Source organism: Pristiophorus japonicus, chromosome 8 (genome assembly GCF_044704955.1).
Source record: "Pristiophorus japonicus isolate sPriJap1 chromosome 8, sPriJap1.hap1, whole genome shotgun sequence".
Classification (NCBI taxonomy): domain Eukaryota; kingdom Metazoa; phylum Chordata; class Chondrichthyes; family Pristiophoridae; genus Pristiophorus; species Pristiophorus japonicus.
The window spans coordinates 170,215,247-170,224,075 of NC_091984.1; the positions used below are offsets into that span (position 1 = coordinate 170,215,247).

The 8,829-nt window shown below is 47.8% G+C and overlaps 1 protein-coding gene across 4 annotated transcripts in view; it reads right to left on the reverse strand.

The window, feature by feature from the left end:
• LOC139268813 (protein PML-like) overlaps window positions 1-8,829 on the reverse strand; it is a 72,541-nt gene extending 63,712 nt beyond the window's left edge. For all 4 annotated transcript variants that reach the window (XM_070887527.1, XM_070887528.1, XM_070887526.1 and 1 more), the window contains exon 1: window positions 8,632-8,829. The gene's annotated coding sequence lies outside the window, so the exon portion shown is untranslated. The remainder of the gene's footprint in view (window positions 1-8,631) is intronic.

Consider the following 8,829-nt stretch of genomic DNA (forward strand, 5'->3'; position numbering starts at 1 on the left):
ATTTATGCGTACACAACATCCTGGCCAATATTTATCCATACAATTAAACTTATATATTTATTATTAGCTCAGTGGGTAGCACACTCGCCTCTTGGTCAGAAGGTTGTGGGTTCGAGTCCCACTCCAGGAACTTGAGCACATAAATCTAGGCTGACACTCCAGTGCAGTGCTGAGGGAAGGGTAGACACTTGTGTGTTTTATGCAATGTTCAGATACAGTTTTGGTTATTATGGTGTCAAACATTGAAACCTTTATTTTCAACACTTTGCATTCTTGGACCTTTGGAAGTGGCATAGTGAATTGCAGTGAATGGTGAGACATAATGGTATCCCCAAAATGGTGATGAGTGTGAAAGGAATGGCTTGGGCATTGTAGAGATGCTTTATGGTGCTGGTGTGGGGTGGTGCCAACCTGGTGCATCGTGTGGCAGCCAGGCTGTAGAGAGTCAAGTGAAGTAAATCTGGCCATGGTGAGGTCATCACTGGCCTCCCGGGCAGCAATGTGTCCTGTGCAGCATGTGCTATGTGTGGAGAAGGTTGTTATTGTTGGTGCTGCTGGTGTGCCTGATGATGTTGGTGTGTTTGGTAATTTTGGTGTTGGGGCTGATCGTGGTGGGATTCTGAGGACCAAGATGAGAGAGTTTCAAGGGTACCCATGCTGATGGAATAGATGGCAGGTGAAGTAGAGATGACAGAAGCGATCTGTCAATGGTGGGAGAGGTCATGAGGTCAAACTGGATGGAGACTTGTGTAAAGACTTGCAGCATTCTGAATCTGTGGTGGAAATGTCGTTTAGAGAAGCTAGTGGTGAAGGGAACATTGCTCAATCAGCTGGGAGCTTTGACTTGACATTTGAAGCTGTCAACTCATTAGCTGATTCAATGGCCACTGACTTCCTGCCTCAGCCTCACAGATGAGATCCAGGCACAGCGGGAAACCGGTGGGCGATCTGTCAAATCCAAAAAGCTGGGGAAAAAATCGTTGGTAAGTGACTGTAAACAAGCTACTAATGATTTGAATTGTGTCCCCTGCCGCTGCCTCTCAGGTCTGCTCAGCGCTGGCAGATCTGACATTTGGTAAAGGCGCGTGGCGGCAGTTTCACAGCGGGGTCCAGACCCGCTGAGGGAAAAAAACTTTCCCACTGATCCGCCACCGATCGTGCCCACTGAACCCCCAGAAAATCCAGCACATAGAGGGCTCATTAATCAAGGATGTTATGCGAAACCAATTCTGGGCACCACACTTTAGGAAGGATATCAAGGCCTTGGAGAGGGCATAGAGGAGATTTACTAAGATGGGAGGGGCTTCCGTTATATGGAGAGATTGAAGAAGCTGGGGTTGGTCTTCTTAGAGCAGAGAAGGTTAAGGGGGATTTATTAAAAGTCTTCAAAATTATGAATGGTTTTTGTTTTTATGCAGATTATAGATATACTCTCTGTGTAGTCACTGTATAGTTGCATAAGATGGAGACTTGTTTATCTGATGTAATATCAATAAGGTTTACACTGTGTATATACTATGCTGGCACCACTAGAGGGTGCAACTGGTGGAGACCGGGGTTTCCTGCCCTGCTGGCAGGGACTGTATAAAAGCGGAGCCACCATGCGGTTGCCTCACTCTGGAGGTATGAATAAAGGACCAAGGTGACTACAAGTTGAGTACAACACATTGCCTCGTGGAGCCATTCATAGGTACATTACAGACATAATAACTGGCGACGAGCATACGGACTTTCACGCGATTATGGCTACCTTTGGCACACTAAAAGACTTCACAGAGGGTGATGATTGGGATGCCTTCACGGAAAGGCTCAAGCAATATTTCGTGGCAAACATCCTGGCAGGGGAGACGGACACATTGGCAGAGAAGCGCAAGGCTATACTGCTGACCAGTTGTGGGTCCGACGTCTACCACCTCGTCAAGGACGTGCTGGCACCCACGAAGTCCAAGGATAACACATACGATGAGCTGACTGAACTAATTTGCGACCAACTTAAACCAAAAGAGAGCATGCTCACGGCCAGGCACAGATACTACACTCATTGCAGACCTGAGCGCCAGGAGATTGCAAAATATGCTGCCGACCTCAGGAGACTTGCGGCACCACGTGATTTTGGCACGCACCTCAACGAAGCATTGCGAGACATAGAAACATAGAAAATAGGTGCAGGAGCAGGCCATTCAGCCCTTCTAGCCTGCACCGCCATTCAATGAGTTCATGGCTGAACATGAAACTTCAGTACCCCCTTCCTGCTTTCTCGCCATAACCCTTGATCCCCCGAGTAGTAAGGACTTCATCTAACTCCCTTTTGAATATATTTAGTGAATTGGCCTCAACTACTTTCTGTGGTAGAGAATTCCACAGGTTCACCACTCTCTGGGTGAAGAAGTTTCTCCTCATCTCGGTCCTAAATGGCTTACCCCTTATCCTCAGACTGTGACCCCTGGTTCTGGACTTCCCCAACATTGGGAACATTCTTCCTGCATCTAACCTGTCTAAACCGGTCAGAATTTTAAACGTTTCCATGAGGTCCCCTCTCATTCTTCTGAACTCCAGTGAATACAAGCCCAGTTGATCCAGTCTTTCTTGATAGGTCAGTCCCGCCATCCCGGGAATCAGTCTGGTGAATCTTCGCTGCACTCCCTCAATAGCAAGAATGTCCTTCCTCAAGTTAGGAGACCAAAACTGTACACAATACTCCAGGTGTGGCCTCACCAAGGCCCTGTACAACTGTAGCAACACCTCCCTGCCCCTGTATTCAAATCCCCTCGCTATGAAGGCCAACATGCCATTTGCTTTCTTAACCGCCTGCTGTACCTGCATGCTAATCTTTAATGACTGATGTACCATGACACCCAGGTCTCGTTGCACCTTCCCTTTTCCTAATCTGTCACCATTCAGATAATAGTCTGTCTCTCTGTTTTTACCACCAAAGTGGATAACCTCACATTTATCCACATTATACTTCATCTGCCATGCATTTGCCCACTCACCTAACCTATCCAAGTCACTCTGCAGCCTAATAGTATCCTCCTCGCTGCTCACACTGCCACCCAACTTAGTGTCATCCGCAAATTTGGAGATACTACATTTAATCCCCTCGTCTAAATCATTAATGTACAATGTAAACAGCTGGGGCCCCAGCACAGAACCTTGCGGCACCCCACTAGTCACTGCCTGCCATTCTGAAAAGTACCCGTTTACTCCTACTCTTTGCTTCCTGTCTGACAACCAGTTCTCAATCCACGTCAGCACACTACCCCCAATCCCATGTGCTTTAACTTTGCACATTAATCTCTTGTGTGGGACCTTGTCGAAAGCCTTCTGAAAGTCCAAATATACCACATCAACTGGTTCTCCTTTGTCCACTTTACTGGAAACATCCTCAAAAAATTCCAGAAGATTTGTCAAGCATGGTTTCCCTTTCACAAATCAATGCTGACTTGGACCTATCATGTCACCATTTTCCAGATGCACTGCTATGACATCCTTAATAATTGATTCCATCTTCGTTATCGGAACTGGCCACGTGGGCCTCCTTCACAAGCTATTATCTGTCGACACCACAGTCAACCTGCAGAAGGCCATCAGCATCAGTCAGGCGTTCACCACCTCGACCTGCAGCACCAAGCAAATTATTTATCCTGTGGACTCAAACACAGCAAGTACTGTACACAGAATGGTGCCTTTTACAGGCAAGACTGTAGAACGTGGCTCTGCCCAGGGCAGAGAGCACAGACCTAGGGTTCCAGAGAGTCTGCCGAGGGGTGCTAATTGAGTAGCACCATGCTGGCACTGCGGAGGAAACCATAGGGCTCACCAGTGTCGGTTTGCTGAGTACATCTGCAAAGCCTGTAACATGAAGGGCCACCCCCAGCGTATGTGTAAAAGAAATACGACTCACTGTCTAGCAGAGGAGTCGGTAGATGACTTTGAATCCAGCGGGGAGTATGATGATTTGGCCAGAGAGGCAGCTCAGCCCCAAGAAAAAGTGTATGGAGTGTAAACATGCACCACCGATTGTCCTCCAGTGAAGATGGAAGTCGAGATAAACGGCGTTCCAGTCTTCATGGAAGTGGACACGGGAGCGAGCCAGTCAGTGATGAGCCATGATGCCTTTGAGAGGTTATGGAACGAAAAACGACCCGAGCTGGTTCCAGTATGGGAAAAGTTGCGCACCTACACCAAGAAGCTGATCCCAGTCCTTGGTAGTGCGGATGTAAGTGTAATCCATCATGGTGTGGTGCACAAGTTACCTCTGTGGATTGGTGCAGGTGATGGTCCAACGCTACTTGGAAAAAGGTGGATGGGAAGATCCAGTGGAAATGGGAAGACCTCTTCATTTCAGCAATCGATGTCCTCTATGCTCAGAGGCAGAGCAAAATCTCACCTTCGCTTGGGCCAGGCACCAGAGAACAGACCAGCGCAGCACCTGAGACACAGACCGTCCATCATGACTGTGTGGCAATGATCCGACCGGAATGATCGAAAAATACCTTCCCGGCTCCAGTGGCAGGACGCCAGGGGAGAAAGATCGAATTCACAGGCACTCTTCCAGTTTTTGTTGTAGAATCGTGGGAGAGAAGGATCAAGGCAATCGGCCTCGAGGACAGAGGCAAGATGGCATCCCTGCTGCAGCGAGGTGCAGCATGGCGTGGCAGGGTTCTCTTAAAGGAGACCTGCAACCAACTGAACTTAAAGAGACATTGTATGCATGGCAATCAATGTAACGAACCAATTAAGAATGTAAAGAACAAAATGTTGCGAGATATCGGGAATAGAGTATCCCTAAAAGTAGCAAGCAAACTAATTCAGGAGGGTGATGGCACTGATCCTGATACCCTGCCCCACATCTATCCCATGCTGCAGGCACCCGATGGCACTATTTGCCACGGACCTGGAAACAAAAATGATGCCATTACACGCGGTTCTCCGCCGTTGCCCATCACCCGGGTGGAGATGGCGCAGCCCCCAGACCCAGTCGCTACCTCGGCCATGTCTGGCAGCGAAAGGTCAGAACCAACGAGTTCCCCAAACGGGACATAGAAAACATAGAAAATAGGTGCAGGAGCAGGCCATTCGGCCCTTCGAGCCTGCATCACCATTCAATATGACCATGGCTGATCATGCAACTTCAGTACCCCATTCCTGTTTTCTCTCCATATCCCCTGATCCCTTTAGCCATAAGGGCCACATCTAACTCCCTTTTGAATATGTCCAACGAACTGAATTCAACAACTTTCTGTGGTAGAGAATTCCACAGGTTCACAACTCTCTGGGTGAAAAAGTTTCTCCTCATCTCAGTCCTATATGGATTATCCCTTATCTTTAGACTGTGACCCTGATTCTGGACTTCCCCAACATCGAGAATATTCTACCTGCATCTAACCTGTCCAGTCCCGTCAGAATGTTATAAATTTCTATGAGATCCCCTCTCATTCCTCTAAATTCCAGTGAATATAAGCCTAGTCGATCAAGTCTTTCATCATGTTAGTCCTGCCATCCCGGGAATCAGTCTGGTGAACCTTCGCTGCACTCCCTCAATAGCAAGCACGTCCTTCCTCAGATTAGGAGACCAAAACTGCACACAATACTCAAGGTGTTGCCTTACCAAGGCCCTGTACAACTGTAGTAAGACCTCCCTGTTCCTATACTCAAATCCCCTCGCTACGAAGGCCAGCATGCCATTTGCTTTCTTTACTGCCTGCTGTACCTGCATGCCAACCTTCAATGACTGATGTACCATGACACCCAGGTCTCGTTGCACCTCCCCTTTTACTAATCTGTCACCATTCAGATAATAATCTGCCTTCCTATTTTTGCCACCAAAGTGGATAACCTCACATTTATCCACATTATACTGCATCTGCCATGCATTTGCTCACTCTCCTAACCTGTCCAAGTCCCCTTGCAGCCTCTTAGCATCCTCCTCACAGCTCACACTGCCACCCAGCTTAGTGTCATCTGCAAACTTGGAGATATTACCTTCAATTCCTTCGACTAAATCATGAATGTATATTGTAATTAGCTGGGGTCCCAGCACTGAACCCTGCGGCACCCCACTAGTCACTGCCTGCCATTCTGAAAAGGACCTGTTTATTCCCACTCTTTGCTTCCTGTCTGCCAACCATTTCTCTATCCACGTCAATACATTGTGCCTTAATTTTACACACTAATCTCTTGTGTGGGACCTTGTCAAAAGCCTTTTGAAAGTCCAAATACACCACATCCACTGGTTCTTCTTTATCCACTCTACTAGTTACATCCTCAAAAAACTCTAGAAGGTTTGTCAAGCATGATTTCCCTCATAAATCCAGGCTGACTTGGACCGATCCTGTCACTGCTTTCCAGATGCGCTGCTATTACATCTTTAATAATTGATTCCAGCATTTTCCCCACCACCGATGTCAGGCTAACCAGTCTATAATTACCGTTTTCTCTCTCCCTTCTTTTTTAAAAAGTGGGGTTACATTAGCTACCCTCCAATCCATAGGAACTGATCCAGAGTCCATGGAATGTTGGAAAATGACCACCAATGCATCTACTATTTCTAGGGGCACTTTCTTTAAGTACTCCGGGATGCAGACTATCAGGTCCTGGGGATTTATCGGCCTTCAGTCCCTTCAATTTCCCTAACACCACTTCCTGACTGATAAGGATTTCCCTCAGTTCCCCCTTCTCGCTAGACCCTCGGTCCCCTAGTATTTTCGGGAGGTTATTCGTGTCTTCCTTAGTGAAGACAGAACCAAAGTATTTGTTCAATTGGTCTGCCATTTCCTTGTTCCCCTTTATGAATTCCCCTGCTTCTGACTGCAAGGGACCTACATTAGTCTTCACTAATCTTTTTCTCTTCACATATCTATAGAAGCTTTTGCAGTCAGTTTTTATGTTCCCTGCAAGCTTACTCTCATAATCTATTTTCCCCCTCCTAAATAAACCCTTAGTCCTCATCTGCTGAATTCTAAATTTCTCCCAGTCCTCGGGTTTGCTGCCTTTTCTGGCCAATTTATATACCTCTTCCTTGGATTTAACACTTTCCCTAATTTTCCTTGTTAGCCACGGTTGAGCCACCTTCCCTTTTTTATTCTTACGCCACACAGGGATGTACAATTGTTGTAGTTCATCCATGTGATATTTAAATGTCTGCCATTGCCTATCCACCATCAACCCTTTAAGTATCATTCTCCAGTCTATTCTAGCCAATTCACGTCTCATACCATCGAAGTTACCTTTCTTTAAGTTCAGGACCCTAGTCTCTGAATTAATTGCGTCACTCTCGTAGAAACATAGAAATTAGGTGCAGGAGTAGGCCATTCGGCCCTTCGAGCCTGCACCACCATACAATAGGATCATGGCTGATCCTTCACCTCAGTACCCCTTTCCCGCTTCCTCTCCATACCCCTTGATCCCTTTAGCCGTAAGGGCCATATCTAACTCCCTCTTGAATACATCCAATGAACTGGCATCAACAACTCTCTGCGGCAGGGAATTCCACAGGTTAACAACTCTCTGAGTGAAGAAGTTTCTCCTCATCTCAGTCCTAAATGGCCTACCCCTTATCCTAAGACTGTGTCCCCTCGTTCTGGACTTCCCCAACATCGGGAACATTCTTCCCGCATATAACCTGTCCCGTCCCGTCAGAATCTTATACGTTTCTATGAGATCCCCTCTCATCCTTCTAAACTCCAGTGTATAAAGGCCCAGTTGATCCAGTCTCTCCTCATATGTCAGTCCAGCCATCCCGGGAATCAGTCTGGTGAACCTTCGTCTTGATGAAAAATTCTACCATATTATGGTCACTCTTCCCTAAGGGGCCCCGCACGACCAGATTGCTAATTAATCGCGATCCTCGCCACCTTTACTGCGGGGCCGGGAGCGCTGCGAGAGAGGCATTGGGAAGGGGGGACAGAAAATTTAAAAAAACATTCAAAAAATATTACCAAGACACCTATGTAACAAATTGTTGTAAAAATATTTAAAAAATGAAAACTTTAACTTCCCTTTTTTCTCCAGCTTTTCCAACTTACCGCTGCCGGCAGGGCTGGCCCACCGTGTTTTCCCTGGCGGTGATCGGGGTGGGTGAGTGCCGAAACTCAGACGGGACCGCAATCGGAGCCCCGTTACACCCCCTCCCCCCGCGCAGCTCTCCCCGGCCACGCTTCCAAAGTGCTGCCACAAAAACCGAGCCGAGGATCGCGGCCGGGCCGGAAGCAGCTGAGCGACCAGTTTTTCACCGCGGAGGGTCAAAACGTGGCGAGAAAACGGTCGCAGACCCGCCGAAAATCCAGCCGAATATCTTGAAAACTTCGATCAGATCGCCCCTTGACCGCCTAAATTCCAGGGAATACAACCCTAATTTGTGCAATCTCTCCTGTAACTTAACCCTTGGAGTCCGGATATCATTGTGATAAAGCTACTCTGCAAGTCCAATATATCCTTCCTCAGGCCTGGTGCCCAGACCTGCTCAAGGATGGTCCGGCTGCAGCATAACTTCTACCCCCTTTGTATTGCAGTCCTCGGGATAGAAAGGCCAGCAGCCCAGGAGGCTGCTTTCTGAGCCTGTTCGTGATATTAACAAAACATGCCTTAGGAAAAAATACACCGTGTTGTGTTCTGAAACCCAATACTTACTGGAAACTTGGTGGTTAAGCCTGGTCACACCAACAGCTCGTGAAAGGCGGAGAGCTGACGGTACGAGGGTTGGACGGGAAACTGCGGCAACTCTGGGCACCGTGTAACTGGAGTTTGCGGAGAGCAGCGACTGACCAGGACCGGGGGGGCTCGGGGGCTGAGCCGGATCAGCGGCCAGTCACACTTCCTCGGTGTCTG